Here is a 20,130-nt window from a genome sequence, read left to right as displayed (position 1 = left end):
GGCAGAAGCAGCGGGATCTCTGTGAGCTGGAAGCCAGCCTGGTCTACAGAGCGAGTTCCAGTACAGCCTCCAAAGCAGTACAGAGAAACCCTGTCTCGGAAAAAAAAAAAAAAACGGAAAAAAAAGCACAGGGCGACTGGGCTACTGCCTGATGTGGATAGATTTCATCCACTCGTAACACAAGAAATGGTCCCTTTTTGCCAGGCTAAGGAATAAATTGTTGAGCCCTTTAAAACTGTAGCACATACCTTTAATCCTAGCACTAGGGAGTTAGAGGCAAGCAGATCGTTGTGAATTAAAGGACAGCCTGGTCTACCTGGCGAATCCTAGGCCAGCCAGGGATATACAGTCACAGTTATTCGGCAAGGTTTCTCTGTGTAACAGCCTTGGCTATCCTGGAACTCGATTTGTATACCAGGCTGACCTTGAACTCAAAGAGATCCAGCTGCCTCTGATTCTAGAGTACTGGGACTAAAGCCGTGCACTGCCACACCCTGCTTGGCCATCGTCTTAATAACAGCCTTTGCAGCTCTTATCTCTTCTTGGGGCCTACAGTGCACCTGGCTGCAATTTGCTTTTGATTTTTATCTCAAATGTAAGTAAGCAACTGGTTGAGTTTGTATTCACTGTCTACCCAACTGCCTTTAGTACAGATGTTTTGTGATAGACCAGTTAGTTGGTTTACCAAGTAGCTTAACACCAAGTACTCTATACAGAATAAGGAAATTTCTTTGAAAAACTAGGTTAAGTTATCTACTACTCCCATACCCGCCTCTGAACTTCTCAAAATAGAGAAGACAGCCTGTTTCAGTTTAATTTAGATTCACTTGACTTTTTGTTTTGTTTTGTTTTGTTTTGTTTTTCAAGACAGGGTTCCTTGTAGCTTTGGAGCCTGTCCTGGAACTCACTCTGTAGATCAGACTGGCCTGGAACTCACAGAGATTCACCTGCCTTTGCCTCCCAAGTGCTAGAATTAAAGGCATGCGCCACCACCTTCGGCTACACTTGACTTCTTTTACAAGTGTACTGCAAAGCTTACTTTGTAGCAAACATGTTAACATTTGTCTGTGTTATAGTGTTCCAATGTGTTATCTTAACTCAAAACTGCTACTGTCCAGTTATTGTTATGTAAATTAACAGTTCCTCTCACAAGGAAAATAATATGAAAGTTGGACTCTAAGCCAACTGTTTACATGACTTTCCAGTGAGTGGATTTCAGTGGTGCAGCTCTGGTGTTCACAAAATAATGTACAGGGAACTGAATTTCATGGCTCTTGAACAAAAGAAGGGACTGAGAAAGTAAAAAACCAGCTCAGAGTGAGAAAGTGCAAATTTGCCTAGCCATTCATTAGGCTGGAATGATACACAGATAAAGCCAACCGAACAGGTAACAGAAAATAACCATTCTCCCAAGGGATTGCTACAGCTAGAAAGTAACATAACAGCTAGCACCTTTAAGTGACTGCTGCTCCCAGGCTGACTGAGAAACTTGTTTTTCTACAGAACCTGTTGAAATTATATCTTTCAGAATAAAGCCTGTAGGGATGGGTCTGAAGAAATGGCTCAGTGGTTACAGAGGACTCAAAGAGGACTCAAGTTCAGTTCCCATCACGCACATGGGGTGGTTCACAAGCATCTGTTACTTCAGCTCCAGGGAATACAAACCCCTCTTCTGACTTGCATGAATACCCGCACACAAGCACACACATGGTTACATAAATGCAGACCACACAATGGGAATCATGCCATATGCTGCCAAACGAAGGGAAGGAGAGGATGATTATGGAGTTTAGGAGAGCGTTGGGGTGCTGGTAAAATTTAAATGAATCAGTTTTGTAATAGGCTCAAAGCAAGGCTAAACATAAAGTTCTCAGGTTAGTTCTAAACTACCCAATGCAAGTGTGGATTCCTTGGGCTCTACAAGGAAGATATGTGAAATCTTGAATCAGAAACTCCAAACTAAAACCACCATGCCCAATTCTTTGTTTTCTACAGTTTTTTGAACAAGATGGAATGAGTCAAAATCGAAGGAAACTCAAAATTGCAAGCTAAAAGTAAAGCTTAGAAAGAAACAATATTCCAAATAAAAATAGAAATTATAACCTGAGTTTTATAATTGCTTTGTTCAGGGTTGGGATAGAGACAGGTTCTATTATATAGTCCAGGTTGGGCTGAAGAGTAGCCACTTCCCAAGTACTGAGATTACAGGTATGAACCCCCATTCCTGTCTTATAAACTTGAGTTTTGCTTTGATATTTATGAAGGCTGGATAAATTAGTTCCTCTTAATGTTGTCAAAGATCATTAAAGGCTTGTGCCACCAAGATAGCCAAGTGTGGGGAAATGAAATTGGACCTTGAAACCTGACATTAGGTCCAACATTTATCAGCCCTTGGAATCTCCACCTACATGCAGAAAAATTAGACAAAATTGTCTTATATTTGACAAAAAGTACCAGCCTGTCCTGCTGAATGTCTATAAAGGCCAGTTAGCTCCTCTTTATGGATGTTGCATTCAATCAATCTGACATTGCAGGTGATGATTTAATGTCACAGCATTAAATCTTGACGACAGAACATGTTTACAGATAGAAAAAATAAATGGATTGAAGAGACTATGCACTGTCCTGTTTTGATGAGTCATAGCACTGATCCTTAGCCAATCTGTCCCTGGTATGTACTTATACCAGTTTATAGACATGCCTAGTCCTAGACTGACCACAGCCAAATACTAGATGGTGTTTCAGTCATTAACACTGTGGGTTCTGAATTCAAAAAAAGTAAAAATAAAGGAAGCCCAGCCTGAGTGAAACACTACTTTATTTTTGAATTCATTTTTGAGACATAGACTTGTAACTCAGACTAGTCTTGAATTTGCTGTGTAGCTGATAATGATCTTGAACTTTGTGGTCCTCTTGCCATTACCTCTTGGAGTGCTGAGATTACAGGCATGCATGACCATGACCAGCTTTTTTCTTTTTTTATTCAAAAAAGTCAAAATAGCCGGGTGGTATAGCGCACGCCTTTAATCCCAGCACTTGGGAGGCAGAGGCAGGCAGATCTCTGTGAGTTCGAGACCAGCCTGGTCTACAAGAGTTAGTTCCAGGACAGCCTCCAAAGCCACAGAGAAACCCTGCCTCGAAAAACCAACCAAACAACAACAACAACAAAAAAATATTCCCATTGTATCAGTTAGGAGTGATCTGGGTTCCAAGTCTAGAAAACCTGGCTTCTAGAGTACAGGGCTTTCTCAGATATCAAGGTGTCTAAAACTCTTGGATGCTGGAGATCTAGCTTAGTATCTCAACCGTACCAGAGTCCTCCACTTCATAACTTCATGACAAGATTGTTGCAACCCTACACTTGGCATGTGAAAAGGGTAAACTAAACTCAAACGCTTCACTTCTAATAATTCAGAAATACAGGGACCAGACCTTCACTCAGCCCCCTGCTTTAGCAGCCATGACAGGCTACAGAAAAAACACGTAGGCCTCTGACACAAGGAAACTCCAGATCCTCTGGCCTGTCAGAGCCTAGGGCCAAAACTGGGCACAAAGAAACTCCAGACCACCAACACTCCCAGCCTCCTCCATGCTGGGTTCCTGGGAACTGTTTGGCCACAAAAGAAACTCCCTGTAGTCTCCAGGATACAGTTCTGAAAGCTTGGTATCTATGTACATACAACAGGCCACCTGCAAGTAACAAGACAATGCCATAGAAACCACAGAATGTTCCCTCTCAGCCCTGACCAATGAAAATAATTGGTATACAGGTATTTCATGCCAAAATATGACTTTGAGAAATGCTCCTGATTGTTCCCAAATGTCAACCAATCAGAAACCAACCTGTACCTACTGATGTAATCCTGTAACTTTTGTCTATAAAACCTAGCAGTAGACAGGGAACTTCACTCCTTCTGGAGGCTGCTGTGTCAGCTTGCTAGATGGGGTCCCTGTCATGGTTGGATGAACAATCATTAAACTTTGCTTTTGCAGTTTAGTGGGTCTGTCTTTCTGGTGGTCTCTGGGGACTTTGCAACTTGGGCACAACAGCATGAAGTAGAGGGAAAGAAATGGTATCAGGAAACTTGCCCTTTCATTATACAACAAAACTTTCCCAGAAACCCTCCCAACAAGTTTCTCCTGGTAGTTTCCAGTCAGCAAAAGGCATTCAAGGGAGGCTAGGAAATGAAGACCAAGTGACAATGAGCACACATCTATTCATCAGAACATGGAACAGCAAAATGAAGGAAATTATTGCAGGGAGCCCACCAAAGATGACCACTCAGACACAGTTTATAACCAAATAAAAGTCTTTATTCCTGCCACCTGGAACTACACTCAGGTATCTGGGGACTCAAGTATAATCCTGAGCATTTAGACCAAAGGGCTTTTAAAGGCAAAAACCACATATTGTTATCTCACTCAGCAGCTGCAAGGGGAGGTTTGCACAAGTAAGCAGTTTTACTGAAGCTAAGATAAGCTGTTAGCTGGAGGGAAAAGTTTGCACAAGCAAACAGTTTAATAGAAACCAAGATAAGCTGTTCACTGGAGGGAAAAGTTTGCACAAGCAGGTAGTTTAATAAAGCTAAAATAAGCTGTTAGCTGGAAGGGAAAGTTTGCACAAGCAGGTAATTTAATGAAAGCTAAGCTAAGCTGACTGGGGCATTTTTACCTTAGGTTTCTAGAATAGGGTTGGGTAATTTTCCATGGGATTCTACATCATAGAGATCAAATTCTAGTTAAACCTGAAATGGCCTCAGCAAGAATACAGATGGAGGAACTGTCTTGCCCTGTCACAAAATCAAACCCATTCTGTCATGGAGACTTCAAAATCCTGATCCCATTTATTTTCCCAATTTATAAATCACACAGGCCATTGAAGATTTGTTTACTAATACTTCCTTTAGTGCCCTCTGTGGTTGGACCCAATTTCAGCCCTCATTTCCTTGCATTTTCTCATGCTGCCAGCTCAACTGTACTAGACCCCCCTTTTTATTTAGTGCATATATGCATGCCATGGTATGCATGTGAGGTCAGAGGACAAAAATCTTTAGAGAGTTGTTTCTCTCCTTCCATCATGTGTGTTGAGTAATCAAATTCAGGTCATCAGACTTGGCAGCAGGTACCTTTATCTGCTAAGTCATCTTACCAGCCCATAGCAAACATTTTGTTGTTCATCACAACCATGCTTAAACAGTATCCCTTCAGAGAGGTGTTCTCTAGTCTCTACACATGGATTTGATCCGTGAGCTCCAAGGCGCATTACTGTCTAAAGTTGCGGCTACTTGAGGACTTTACGTAGGATAGCCAGTCTTCAAAATACTTTCTTAAGGTGCTTTGTGTGAGAGTATGTCACATGTGTGGTATATGCACATGTGTATGTACAGGTGTTTATGCCTGTGCATACTCACGAGCATAGCTACTACTGTCCCCATTGTAAGGATGCCGAAATGAATACTTAGAAAGGTTCCATTATTCAAGAGCACACAGCTGACTACAGAGTAGATTCAGCTCAATTCTGCCTGGTGCCAAAAATCTATTCACTGAACACTGTGTTATACTGGTTTAGGACCCAATGGCTAAAAGTGGGTGAATTAAGGTTAGAATAGTACCAGGCGGTGATGGTGCATGCCTGTCTTTAATCCCAGCACTTGGGAGGCAGAGACAGGTGGATCTCTGTAAGTTCGAGGCCAACCTGGTCTACAGAATGAGTTCCAGGACAGGCTCCAAAGCTACACCGAGAAACCCTGTCTCGAAGAAAACAAAAAGCTTGGAATAGTACCTTACATCTAACTAGCCTCTCCTCTCCTCTGTCCTACTTTACTCACCCTCTGCCATGGAATTCAGAGGTTTACTTGGCTCATTTATTTATCTACTCATTCATTCATTCATTTATGCTCTGCCATACTGAAGCAAAACACACAAGCACTTGCTGTACATCCTGAGTTTGTAGAAACCCATGTAGAAGTGGGTAAGAACCAACTTTACAGAGCTGTTCTCTGACCTCTACATCCTCTACATGTGTACCATGATGTGTGCACCTGTATATCACATATAGAATACTAATTTTTTTTTGTTTTTCAAGACAGGGTTTCTCTGACTCCCCGGTAGCTGGGATTAAAGGCATACACCACCAACATGAATACTAATTTTTTTAAAAAAGAAAAAGATTACCAGTCAGATTGTCTGGGTTTAAATCCCGATTCATTTGAGCAAGTTGTTTGCCTACCCTGTTCTTCAATCTCAAAAGTAAGACAGGAATAATCACCCTTTTTATTATCTTAAGGAGTTACCTATTCGATTTCAACAAAATAATACATATAAAGTACTTACAGCAGTGGTTGGCATATAACTGCTTGTGATGGTCGATGTCGACTGTCACCCTGACAGGGTCTAGAGTTACCTAGGACACAAGCTTCTGGGAATGTCTGTGTGGGAATTTTAGGTTTGGTTGAGGTGAGAAGGCCCTCCTTAGATGTGGGCAGCACCATTGCATAAGGTGGGGTCCCAAACAAGAAAGCAAGCTGAGCACCAGTGTTTGTCACCCTCTGCTTCTACACTGAAGCTGCAGTGCGACCTGATGCCGTGCCTTCTCCACCCTCAAACTGGGAGCCAGAAATCAACCCTTCTTTCCGAGTTGCTCTCATTAAGTATTTTATTGCAGCAACAAGAAAAGTAACTGATGGAGGGGAGGGAGAGGGAGCTGGGACTGACATGGGAAGCCAGCTTGTTTCCAATTAAAATATAAAATAAAAAAAGTGTTAAAATGAATGAAAAGTAACTAATACAGTGCTCCATGAATGCTCGCTTTCATTTCTTCAAAATATTCCAAAGCAATATTAAAAGATGCTTAGAAGTGCTCTTCTCAGCTGGCCACCCTCAAAAGCCATAGGCACTGGCAGTGCTACAGGGTGGGGTCAGGCTGCCTGCTACTTTTCTTTCTCTTTCATGAGCATACAGCAGTATTGACTGTCTCCTTTCTCTAATTCTGAATCCAACCTCAGCAATCTTAGATGTGTGGGTCCTAGGGTGCAAACCGGGGCTACCAGGTTGGCTATCTCAAAGGCCTAAGATATTTTAATTTTATTAAACTTGTTTATTTATCATGTGTGACAGAGTGTGTGCCTGTCACAGCAATCACGTGAAGGTCAGATGACAACTTGGAATTATTTCTTTCCTTCCATTCTGTATGTCTCAGGAATCAAACTGGGGCTATCAGGCTTAGCAGAGAGCACGTTTATTCATCTCACCAGCACTCTCTGCCTGGGTAGTGGTGGCACACACCTTTAATCCCAGCGCTGGGGAGGCAGAGACAGGTGGGTCTCTGTGAGTTTGAGACCAGCCTGGTCTACAAGAGCTAGTTCCAGAACAACCTCCAAAGCCATAGAGAAACCCTGCCTCAGAAAACAAAAAAACTAGTTTATACTTCTAAACACTGAGTACTTTTGTTTTGTTTTGTTTCTCAATACAGGGTTTCTCTATGCAGCTCTGACTGTTCTGGAACTAGTTCTGTAGACCAGGTTGGCCTAGAACTCACAAAGATCCGCCTGCCACTGCCTCCCAAGTGCTGGGATTAAAGGTGTGCTCCTCGGCTAGGCCTTGGTGGTGTACACCTTTAATCCCAGCACTCTGGAGGCAGAGGCTGCCGGATCTCTGTGAGTTCGAGACCAGTCTGATCTACAAGAGCTAGCTCCAGGACAGCCTCCAAAGACAGAGAAACCCTGTCTCGAAAAACCAAAAACCAACCAAACAAAAAAAGGTGTGCACCACTGCCCAACTAACACTGAGTACTTTTGTAATTATTTTTGTTTGTTTGTTTAGTTGACTCATTGCTTTTGTTTTGTTTTGTTTTTCAAGACAGGGTTTCTCTGTATCATTTTGGAGGCTGTCCTGGAACTCACTCTGTAGACCAGGCTGGCCTCAAATTTACAGAGATTCACCTGCCTCTGCCTCCCGAGTGCTGGGATTAAAGGCGTGGGCCACCAACGCCCGGCTGTGCTGCATTCTTTTATGTTACATTTCTTTAACTCTGTGAAACTATGTTACTTTGTCTAAAATACCTGCTTGGTCTAATAATGAGTTGAACAGCTAATAGCGAGGCAGATAGAACAAGGAGACAGACATCAGGGACCAGCCTCCCAGTCAGCTATGGTGTAAGAGTGAAAGTAAGGTATACAAAAGTAAGAAAAGGAAAAAGCCCAGAGACAAAAGGTTGCTGAGATAATTTAAGTTAAGGAGACCTGGCTAGAAATAAGCCAAGCTAAGGTGGGGGCATTTATGAGAAATAATAAAACTCTGCATGTGATTTATGTGACAGCTGGGTGGCTGCCCCCCCAAAGTATAAAGAACCCAAAAGAGTAAGAATAAAAACAAAACAAAACACCCAGGTGCAGACACAGGTTCCTCAAGGGAGACAGTAAGGAATGATGGTGCATACCTGTAATTCCAGTATTTGGGAAGTGGATCTCTGAGATCCAGGGCATCCCAGTCTACAGAGCAAGTTCTAGGATAGCCAGGGATACATAGAGAAGCCCTGTCTCAAAAAAGGGGATGGGAGGAGAGAGGGAAGAAAAGAGACTGTCTTATGTAGTACAGCCTGGCCTCAAAGTCACTATGTACTCGAACTCCCTGCCAGCAAGTGTGCTCCTCATCTTTCTCAGTTATTCTTGATTTGTGCTTGTTTTTTTTTTCCAAGACAGGGTTTCTCTGTATTGTTTTGGAGGCTGTCCTGGAACTAGCTCTTGTAGACCAGACTGGCCTCGAACTCACAGATATCTGCCTGCCTCTGCCTCCCAAGTGCTGGGATTAAAGGCATGTGCCACCAATGCCCGGCTCTGTGCTTGGTTTTATAAGATACCTTTTTAAAAAAATTATTTTATCATTATTGTGGGGGACCATGCATGTGGAGATCAGGTCAGAAAACAACTTTTGGTAATTGCTTCTCTCCTTCCTCCTGTGTGTGGGTTGTAGGGATGGAACTTAGGTCACCAGGTTTGTGCATCAAGCACCTTTATCCACGGAGTCATCTAGGAGACCCAAGATTCTGTTATTTTTGTCTGTGGATATTTGTTCCATAGAAGGAAGTCAGTGTTTTAGTAATAAGAGATTCTAGGTCGGTTTCCATTAGCTTAATTAATCTGCAGAATGGTTCTTTTTTTTTTCTGAGACAGTGTTCCTCTGTGTAGCTTTGGAGCCTGTCCTGGAACTCTGCTCTGTAGACCAGGCTGGCCTTGAACTCACAGAGATCTGCCTGCCTCTGCCTCCCAAGTGCTGAGATTAAAGGCATGGATCACCAACGCCTTTGACCCTAGAATCAGAGCCAGTGAAAGAAATACACCCTGGCTCTAAAATTAGAGCCAAAAGGCTACAAAGGACCAGTGAAAGAAACATGCTTTGGTCCTGAAACCAGAGCCAAATCTGACCTTAAACCTGTGCAGAAAACCAAGCAATCCCTGAGCCAGAGATCTAGCCAGTTTGAGCTCAAGGGTTGAAATCTGACCAATCCCCACCTGGAAATCTCCCTGAGAAAAACTGCCCCCTAAGAAACCCTATATAAACCCCGTGTGTCTGTGCAGCTTGTGGCTGTCCGGCTGTCCCCTCCCAACCTGGCAGAGGCAGCCACTCCTGGATTCTTCCCTCCCAATAAATCTCTTGGATGAGGTTTGGATGAAGACCTTTCGCTTGAAGCAGAGATGACCCTGGGTGGAGTGGAGCAGAGCTGTAACACTTTTCACCAGGCCCAAGTGCTTGGATTAAAGGCGTGCGGCACCACTGCCGGGCCATGTAAATCCTTTTATATCCATATTATGTATGGTAGGTAATTATGTATATAATGATGTCACATAGGGATGGAACCTCCTTTACAAGCCATCATTGGTATATGAGAAGCTTAAAGGGAAAGTAATCTTCCCTAAAAAGTCAATATCCAAAACCTCCAAGACTTGCCTCTTCTAATTTATACTACCCATGTTGTTTGGTCATCCCAAGCTGTAAAGTCAGTATTAAGTCTACCCCATCCAATGGATTCACCCTTGAGAACAGGTGATACCAGTCATCAGTTTGTGGCCTTATAGGTCCTAGTTGGCCCTTTTTTGCCTACTTTATGATATTGACATTGTAAGTAGTTGCCAGATATCACAATATTGAGCAGGCAGCTCCTGATCATCAGCTCTAGCTTCCTAGTGCTAGCAAGTTACTAGTACCCTAGCAAGCAACTCCCTCACTCTAGCCTTACCCAGCTTTACACTGCTACAGCTCTACTGTCCAGCCAGCTACTAGCTATACTGTCAAACACTATGACTGTTAGCCTGGGTGGGGCAGAGCAGCATCCCTGTATTGTCCTTCCTTGGATCCATCCCTTCAACCCTAGAGGTAGCTGCTTCTTGCAATGCAATTCTTCTCCTCTTTCAGCTTTCTGTCAATCATCCTTTGTAGGCGGGTGTGCTGGGGGGGTGCAAGCAGGTGTGTGCATGTGTATCAGAAAACACATTTGGATGCTGTAGTAGTTGGAATGTAATTGACTCCCATAATTTCATAGAGAGTGGCACTATTAGGAAGTGTGACTTTGTTGGAGTAGGAACGGGCTTATTGGAATGTGTCACTGTGGGTAGGCTTAGGTTTTCTATGCTCAAGATACTGCCTAGTGTTTCAGTCAACTTTCTGTTGCTTGCAAGATGTAGAACTCTCAGCTGCCTCTCCAGTACCATGTCTGCCTGCATGCCTCTGTGCTCCCCATCCTGATGATAATAGACTGAACCTCTGAAATTGTAAGCAAGCCACCCCAAATAAATGTTTTCTTTTTCCTTTGTTTGTTGGTTTTTTGTTTGTTTGCTTGTTTTTCTAGACATGGTTTCTCTGTGTAGCTCTGGAGTCTGTCCTAGAACTCACTCTGTAGACTAGACTGGCCTCCAACTCACAGAGATCCACCTGCCTCTGCCTCCCAAGTGCTGGGATTAAAGGCGTGTGCTACCACCACCCAGCAAATGTTTTCTTTTTTAATTAATTTTTATTTAAATTAAAAACAATCTTATTTTACACATCAATCCCAGTTTCCTCTCCTTCCTGTCCTCCCATTCCCCCTGAAAATATTTCCTTTATAAGAGTTACTGTGCTCATGGTGTCTCTTCACAGCAATAAAAAGCCTAACTAATACAGAATTCAGGCCCTCAGAAGACTTCCACATTTTTTGAGGCAGGGTTAGGGTCTCTAATTGGGGTTGGAACTTTTCCAAGTAGGTGAGGCTGCTTGGCCAGTGGTGTGTGGGGTCAACCTGTCTCAGCCTGTCATCTCATTCTCATGGAGCCTACAAATAGATGCTATCATCAACGGTGTTTTAGAGGGGCTCTGGGGATCTGAACTTAGCTCTTTAAACTTCAAAGCAAATGTTTTACTGACTAGGCCACTTCCTTAGCTCTCCATCCTTTCAGTGATTATCTTTAATAATTCTTTACATTACTGGTATGGATTCTGTTTCCTTACTGTATGTACCCTAATGGATACCCCTGACAAAATTAAATGCAAAGTGTCCAGGTTGGATTGAATTCAAACTTACAATTTTTCAGAAGCTGACAGAAAACCAATCAACTACTAGCATAAATTTGCAGACATAATGAGTGAAAGGATAAGAGCCCACACCCACTCCTAGAGTAGAGACAGTAGGCTAAGAATTGAAAGAATGTGAAATGAGTTGAGTTTGGAGAACTGTAAGACACACATACCCCATAAAAATCACAGGCTGGCCAAATATTTAGTAGGCAAAGATGTTTACTTCCAAAGCTAATGGCCTGAGTTCAATCCCTAGGACACACATGGCAGAAGGAGAGAACTGACTCCTAAAAGTTGTCTTTTTACTTCAATACTTGCATCATCACACACACACAATTTTTAAAATAATAATTTTAAAAATAAAATCTAGATTGGAGGAAAAACCACAAATATACAGATTTTTAAAAATCCAGGTACTTAGGGTGCCGCAGGGATAGCTGAGCCATTAAGAACATGTGTTGTTCTTAACAGAGGGTTCTGGTTCATTTCCCACATGGTGACTCAACCAACAGCAACTCCAGTTTCAAGAGAATCTGATGCCCTCTTCTGACTTCTGCAGGTACCCTGAATGCAAGCAGTTAAAACACTCACACATGATAAATAAATAAGTGTAAACGTATGTTTTAAAGGACAGGTACTGAAAAGTATTTCAGTGATATGTTACAAAGCAGATTAGCTACAACTAAAAAGAAGTAAATGCACTAAAATATAGTAAGGCAGTTCTCCTGAATGCTGTGACATGGAATAATCAAAACTGAAACATATAAACAAGTTTGAGACTTAAAAGAAGTAGGGTGTGGTGGCCCACACCTTTATTCCCAGCACTCAGGAGGCAGAGGTAGGCGAATGTCTGAGTTCAAGGCCAGCCTGGTCTATAGAGCATGTTTCAGGATAGCCAGGGCTACACAGAGAGACCCTGTCTCAAACCATAATAATAATAATAATAATAATAATAATAATAATAATAATAATAATAATAGAAATGTTTATAGTGTGTTCCCTTTATGTAAGAAAGGAAAAGAATGTGTGGAATGGTTGTGTATGCCTGAAATCCCAGCACTTATGAGGCTGAGGCAGTAAGAGTGGCAGTTTGAGGCAAAGGTTGTATCTCTAGTAAAAAATAAAACAGTGAGCCTCATATTTTTTGTATTTCCATGGCAATAAAAATATATAAACATAGGTTTGTATGTGTGTGGAAGTGGTGGATGTGGGCAGGGATGGATCTGAGACTTCTATTGCATGAATTTTATGTTGGTTTAATTTATTTAAAAAGTGTCTTAGTCTGGGCCCTATGAAGCAGAAGCCAGGATGGGATTAACCACTCAGGACTGATCAGGGAGATGTCTGTTAAGAATGAACCAGGAGGAGCCTTCAGACACTGCAGTTCTGATGCCTGGGGAAGGCAGATTGTTCCACTAGGTCTTACACTGCAGTGCAGTTCTGCAAAAGGTTTGTCAGCCTGATGAGGCAGCCTCAGGCCCAAAATACCCATCAGAGGAAATCCACCCTGCAGAAGTGGATGTGCCTTGGTATATCCATGCCATGCTTAGTCACTGGCTGCTACCAGCAGCCTTTGTGAAGAACTGTGTCTGCACTGCTGCCTTGGTAGATTCAGAATACAGCAGGCTGAGGCCATCTGTCACTTATGTTCCTTGGAGCAAGATATCAGAGTGGCATATTTTCATAGCTGCCACATCATGAGACTAAATTCTATATTGAAAAGAAAGACAAATGAAGACATTTTCAGACAAAGACTGAATGAGTTTATCACGCCCATGTCTTCTACAGCAACTAAAATTTCATTTTACATCTAAACATCACTTTGGATTTGAGTCAGCAGTTTGGTACTGACACTTTGTAAATGTAGCATGACGTTTCCTGTATTACTTAAGGATCTCTTAAGGATTTGCTTCAAAAAGAAATATTTTGCCGGCCAGTGGTGGCGCATGCCTTTGATCCCAGCACTCGGGAGGCAGAGGCAGGCAGATCTCTGTGAGTTTGAGGCCAGCCTGGTCTACAGTGTGAGTTCCGGGACAGCCAGGGATACACAGAGAAATTCTGTCTCAAAAAAACAAAAACAAAAAAAGAAATATTTTGAGTCCTGGAAGGGCAGTATGGGGGGAAGCAGCAGTGGAAAGCAAATACACTAGGGAACATTTGGGAAAGAAATCAATAAATGTAGGGGTCAGCAAGATGACTCAGCAGCCTGACTCAACAGTCTGATCCCCAGGACCCACATGGTGGAAGGAGAAAACCTACTCCAGCAAATTGGCCTCTGTCTTAGTCAGTGCTCTATTGGTGTGAAAAGATACCCACCATGACCATGGCAGCTTTTAACTGGGCTGGCTTACAGTTTCAGAGGGTCAGTCCATTATCATCATGGTAAAGAGTATGACAGCACATGGGAGCTGTGAGTTCTACATCAGGATCCCAGGACAGCAGGAAGAGAAAGCCACTCCAAAGCCCACCCTTAGTGACACACTTCCTCCAACAGGGTCACACCTAATCCAACAAGGCCACATGTAATCCCTCTTAAGTAGTGCCATTCCCTGGTAACCAAGGATTCAAATCTATGCACTTGTGGGGGCCATTCCGATTCAAAGCACAGCAGCCTCTGACTTCCACATGTACATATGCACACTAAAATAAATGCAATTTAAAAATCAACAAAATATAGATAAATCTATTGACATTAGTCATTTAAAAAATCTAAACATGATCTTGATTACCTGTAAGTAAACAAATGAACCAAATTCCCATGACACATGCTTTTGATTATAGTACTAGGGAGGCTGAAGCAGGGGGATTTTTAAATTCAAGGCTAACCTGGACTACGTGTGGAAGAGATTGTCTCAAAAAACAAATACAGTAATGATTAATTTGAGTATATTAAAAACAAAAAGAGCTGGGGGTGCATGCCTTTAATCCCAGCACTCAGGAGGCAGAGGCAGGAGGATCTCAGTGAGTCTGGTCAACAAAGTGAGTTCCCGGACAGCCAGGGCTGCTGCATAGAGAAACCCTGTCTAAAAATCCAAAGAAAGAAAGAAAGAAAAAGAAAAGAAAAGAAAATACTAGCATGTAAAACTGGAAGGGGGAATTGGAGGTATTTTAAAGTTTGTACATTGTCATGAGGATTGAAAAACACAACTGTAAATTTCAATCAAGTTATTTAGGAGAAATGACTGAAGGGCTGGGGAGATGGCTTAGTTCATAAATGCTTGTCTGACAAACATGAGGACTGCGCTTGATCCCCAGAACCCATGTGAAAACGCCAGACACGGTGGTATACTCTTGTATATCAGTTCTGGGGAGGCAAAGACAAATGATCCCCAGGGTTCACTCGGCAGCCAGTCCAGCCTACTTGACAGATTTTCACCCCGTGAGAAGTCCTCTCTGAAAAAACAAGGTGGTTAACTAAGGTTGATCTCAGGCCTCCAAGCACACACATCTGCATCCCCCACACGTGTATACACGTATACTTAAAAAGATTACTCAGGTTATAAACACTTTCTACCTTTCATGAAAATAGCATGACTCAAAGGAAGGGAAGGGAAGGCCTGAGGGCAAAACTGGAAGCCAGGAGGTATTGTTCCCAAGTCTTAGCACCTAATGGAATTTCTTAGCTGGGTTTTAACTGCTTCAGCCTGGTGTCTCTTATGTATGTAATATGTGTGGATGAGACAGGGTCTCATGTAACCCAGGCTGTCCTGGAACTCAGAATCCTTCTGCCGCTACCTCCGTAGTACTGAGATTGTAGGTGTACACCACCACACCCTGCATTGGTGTCTTCTTTTTGTCCTACATTTTCTTTTTTATGAACTAGGACATCCAGAACTCTTAGCCTGTGCCTCAGCTATCACTGCATTCTGGGAATGGATGGATATTTTGTTCTTTGAGCTGCATAGGTTCACAGATAGCAAGAAACAATATGAGGCATCTTAGCCACACTGATCTAAATGACTTGATGAGATTGGAGCTGATGAGATTTAGATGAGAATTGGGACTTTGGGGACAAGTAGAAATGGAACAAGCCCCCTGGGAAATTTGGAAAAAGGTAAATATGGTTTCCAGTCAGAAGCATGAGCTGCTGGGGACCAGAGGAGAGGCTGTGGCAGGCAGAGCTTTTAAGTGGTCATCAGAGGTGTCTTCTTAGAGCATCCAGAACATGTGGACATGATGAAAGCTGATATGACTATGGTATCTCTCCTGTGATGATATAATTTCATATAGGGAGAATGTCTGTGTGGGCCCACCCCAGTTATAGAAGGCTTCTTTGTTTCTGTTGTTTATGTGCATGGGTGTTTTGCCTATATGTATGTCTGTGCACCAAGTGTATGCCTGGTGCTTTCACAGGCCGAAAGAGAGCATTGGATACCTGTAAGTTACAGCCAGTTGTGAGATGCCATATGGGTGCTGGAAATTGAACCCAGCTTTTCTGGAACAGCCATCTCTCTATAACCCTTCTTTGGTTTTGTTTGTTTGGTTTGGTTTTGGTTTTTTAAACTTTTCTTTTTTGAGACAATCTCACTTAGTCCAGACTGTCCTCAAATTTGTGGAAATCCTTGTGCCTCAGCTTCTCAAATGTAGAGATTGCTAGTGTAAGCCACCATACCCAGCCATGAGACAGTTTTCATTTGTTTGTTTGGTGTGTGTGTGTGTGTGTATGTGTGTGTGTGTGTGTGTATGTGTGTGTGTGTTGAACAGAAGGGAAAGTCAGGTTTGAGACATAAAAAGAACATGTTATTGCTTACTTGAAGATAGAGCTATGTACAAGGATCTGAGTAGCCTCTAGAAGCTATGCATGACCCCTGGTGACAACCAGCAAGGAATTCAGGATTTAAGAGCTAAAACTGTATGGAACTGAATTCTGCCAAGAACCTAAATGGGCAAGAAAGTAAAGGCTACCCCAAACTGGCTAGACAAGAGCCAACAAATAGATTTTAGCCTTGTGAAATCTGAAGCAGGGGAACTGTCTGAGAGCCTGTCTGGACTTGTGACCTCGTGATGTGTTGTTTTACTTGCTAAGTTTATGATAATTCTTTGTACAGCAGTAGAAAATCACATGATATCTCCTCAAAATATGTCTGTTTTTATCTCTGGAACCTCTGAGTACCACTACATTTGGAAATATATTTTTATAGATGAGGCCATAATTGAATAGGATGGGGCCTACTCCAATGGTTGTTATCTTTAAACATTTTTAATTAGTGTGATTAGTGTGTGTGTGTGTGTGTCTGTGTGGTGTGTGTCTGTGTGTGAGAGAGAGAGAGAGACAGAGACAGAGAGAGAGACAGAGAGACCAATACTGATCACTGGGGAGAGAGAACATACATATAACTTGAATGGGGGGGAACTGTCAATCACTGGTGCCACAGCACACATGAAGGCCAGAAGACAACCTGTAGAAGTTGGTTTTCTCCTTCCAACATGAGGGTCCTGGGATTGAACCCAGGTCATCAGGCTTAGTAACAGTGCCTTTACTGGCCTGCTGAGCCATCTCCAGCCCAGACTTGTGCCTTTGTAAGGGAAAGAAGAGGGAGATTAGGATACAGAGACACAGAGAAGGAAGGAGACTGTGTAGTCATGGAGACAGTGAGCTGTGTGGCACACACAGAATGCCAAAGAATGCAGGAATTGCCTGAAGCCTCTAGAGGACAGGAAAGATTCTTACCAAAGTTCCCTCAAAGAGGTGGGCATATTGTTACATATCTGTAATCCCAGAATTTGGGAAACTGGTGCAGAGGGATCAGGAGTTCTGGGTTACATAATAAGTGCAAGGCCAGCCTGAGATATGTAGTGAGACCCTGCCCCTTCCCTATAAGTGAAGTCTTTAGAGAGAGAGAGAGCACAGCTGTGTTGACACCTTAACTTTTGACTTCTAGCTTCTAGGACTTTAAGAGTAACTGGGTATTTGTTTCCATGTGTACAGGTGCATGTGTCACGAATTACATTCCTCAAGAGCCACCTATCTTGTTTTGTTCGTTTGTTTTACATTTTTTTACTTATTCATTTATTTATTTACTAGGTGGTGGTAGTGTTCACCTTTAATCCCAGTGTTCAGGAGGCAAAGCCAGGCAGATCTCTGTGAGTTCGAGGCCAGCCTGGTCTACAGAGTGAGTTCCAGGACAGGCTCCAAAGCTACACAGAAAAATCATGTCTCGAACCCCCCCCCTAAAAAATGTATTTACTGAGGATATAGATGTGTCACCGTGTATGGTGGAAGTCAGAGTTGGTTTTCTCCTTCCATCAAGTGGTACCTGGGACCACACTCAGGTTGTCGAGCCTTTACCAAATGAGCCATCTCCTCTCACCAGCACCTGGGGCTCCCTGCTTAGGAAAGAGTGGCTGGCCAGTGAGCTTAGGGATCTGTCTGTCTCTGCCTCCCCAGAATTGGAATCACAAGCATGTCCAGCTTTTTGTGCTTTGTTTTGTTAAGATAGGGTCTCACTATGTAGCCCCAGCTGGCCTGGAACTCTATATGTAGACCAGGCCAGCTCAAATTCTCTGCCTTCTGAGTACTTGAGACACCATCATGTCTGGCCACTCCCAGAGTTTTTGTTTTGTTTATTTTATTTTTACTATTTTTTTTACATCCCAACCACTATTTCCTATTTCCTCTCCCTCCCCTCCCCTCCTCCTATCCACTTCTCCTGTTTCTGTTCAGAAAAGGGCAGGCCTCCTATGGATACCAACCAAACATGACATATCAAGTTGCAGTAAGACTAAGTACCTCTTCATATATTAAGGCTGGGCAAGGTAATCAGGTATGAGGAATAGGGTCTCAAAAACAAGCAACAAGAGTCATAAACAGCCCTCTATTAGGAGTCCCACAAGAAGACCAAGGTATACAACTGTAACACATATGCAGAGGGCCTAAGTTGGTCCCATGCAGGCTCAGTCTCTGTGAGCTCTTTTGAGCCCAGGTTAGTTGATTCTGTGCGCCGTTTTCTATGATGACTTATTATTTATGATTTATTAAAACTTGGCTGAGGAGTCAGAAAGCAAAGTCAGGCACAGTCATAGAAGTCAGGCACACACCTTTAATCCCAGGACTCAGGATTAAGAGGTAGACAGATCTCTGTTAGTTCACGGCCACATTGAGCTACACGAAATTGATCCAGTCCTAAAGAAAAACAGCTCACAGAAAGATGATCTCAGCACTTGGGATCACATGCCTTTAATTCCAGCACTCATGAGAGGTATTTAAGACAGGAACAGGGTCTCAGAGTTGGCATTCATTCTCCAGCCACATTGAAGATAGGAAGGCATTCATTCTCAGGATTCTCCAGCCACATTGAGGAGAGGGTTTGGTGGAACTAGGCTCCCTTTTAGCCTGTGGTAGAAGTAAAAGCTAGCAGCTGGTTGCTTTGCTTTTCTGATCTTCAGCTTGAAGCTTAAACCCCAATATAAGTCTCTGGGTCTTTTCTTTATCATGTTAGTTTTCTTGCGCTATCCTTGACCCCTCTGACTCCTATAGTCCTTCTTCCTCCTCTTCCGTATAATTCCTCCAGCTCCACCAATGTTTGCTTGTAACTTGAAGCTTTTTCATGTGGATTCTGAGGATTAAATTCAGGTCCTTGAGTTTACAAGGTAAGCACTTTACTGAGTACCTCCTACTCTTCAGGAGGATAAAGTACCCATGTCAAACAGCTCACAATTGCCTATAACTCTAGCTCTAGGGGATCCAACATCCTCTTCTGGCCTCCTTGGGTACTGGCACACATGTGGCATACATTTACCTAGACATACAGGATGGTGCTTTAAATTAGAATGTACCCATGGGTTCAGATGATTGAACACCTAGTCCCCAATTGATGGTGCTGCTTGGGAGGTTTAGGAGGTGTGGCCTTATTGGAGGAAGTATATCACTGGAGGAAGGTTTTAAAAAATTAAAGACCCTGTCTCAAAACAACAAAACCTTAAAAACAAAGTAACTAATATAAACACACATAAATAAAAATAAAATCTTATAAAACATGAGTGTCATATGTTTCCCTTTATCTATTGAAATGACCAAGTGCTACTAATGACTTTATTGTTTATTTATTTATTTGAGACAGGGTCTCACTATGTAGCTCTGGCTGTCCTGGAACCTGCTATGTAGACTAGGTGGCCCCAACCTCACAAAGATCCACCTGCTTGACATGGGTGCTAGGATTGACACTCCTGTCCTTTGTAAGAGACGTATATACTCTTAACCACTAAGCAGTTCCTCCAATTCCCTGTGTCTTAAGTCAGTCTTCTATTGCTGTGAAGAGACACCATGACCAGGGCAACTCTTATAAGAGAAAGCATTAAATTGGGGACTGGCTTACAGTTTCAAAGGTTTAGTCTGTTATCATCACGGCAGCATGCAGACGTGGTGCTGGAGCAGTGGAGCTGTACAAACTGAGAGGGGAGGAAGGAGGGAGGGAGGGAGGGAGGGAACACAGGAATACCTGAATCTAGCTTGAGCTTCTGAAACCTCAAAGCCCAACCCTAGTGAAACACTTCTCCAACGAGGCCACACCTATTTCAGCAAGGTCATACTTCCTAATCCTTTCAAATAGTGCCACTACCTGGTTAACTAAGCATTCAAATATATGA

General features: G+C 42.8%; 1 long non-coding RNA gene across 2 annotated transcripts in view; it reads left to right on the top strand.

Moving 5' to 3' along the window:
• Positions 1-20,130, top strand: part of LOC110342834 — a 79,572-nt gene that overhangs the window by 3,990 nt on the left and 55,452 nt on the right. Inside the window, exon 3 of one of the 2 annotated variants that reach the window (XR_005872448.1) lies at positions 1,996-2,102. The exons of the other annotated variant lie outside the window; for it this stretch is intronic. This is a non-coding gene — a long non-coding RNA (uncharacterized LOC110342834). Of the gene's footprint in view, positions 1-1,995; positions 2,103-20,130 lie in introns of those variants that run through there. 2 annotated transcript variants of the gene reach the window in all.

This window comes from Mesocricetus auratus, unplaced genomic scaffold (genome assembly GCF_017639785.1).
Source record: "Mesocricetus auratus isolate SY011 unplaced genomic scaffold, BCM_Maur_2.0 Super-Scaffold_100033, whole genome shotgun sequence".
NCBI classification, from domain to species: Eukaryota; Metazoa; Chordata; class Mammalia; order Rodentia; family Cricetidae; genus Mesocricetus; species Mesocricetus auratus.
The sequence above is the reverse complement of the archived record's forward strand: the minus strand, read 5'-3'. Positions and strand labels throughout refer to the sequence as shown.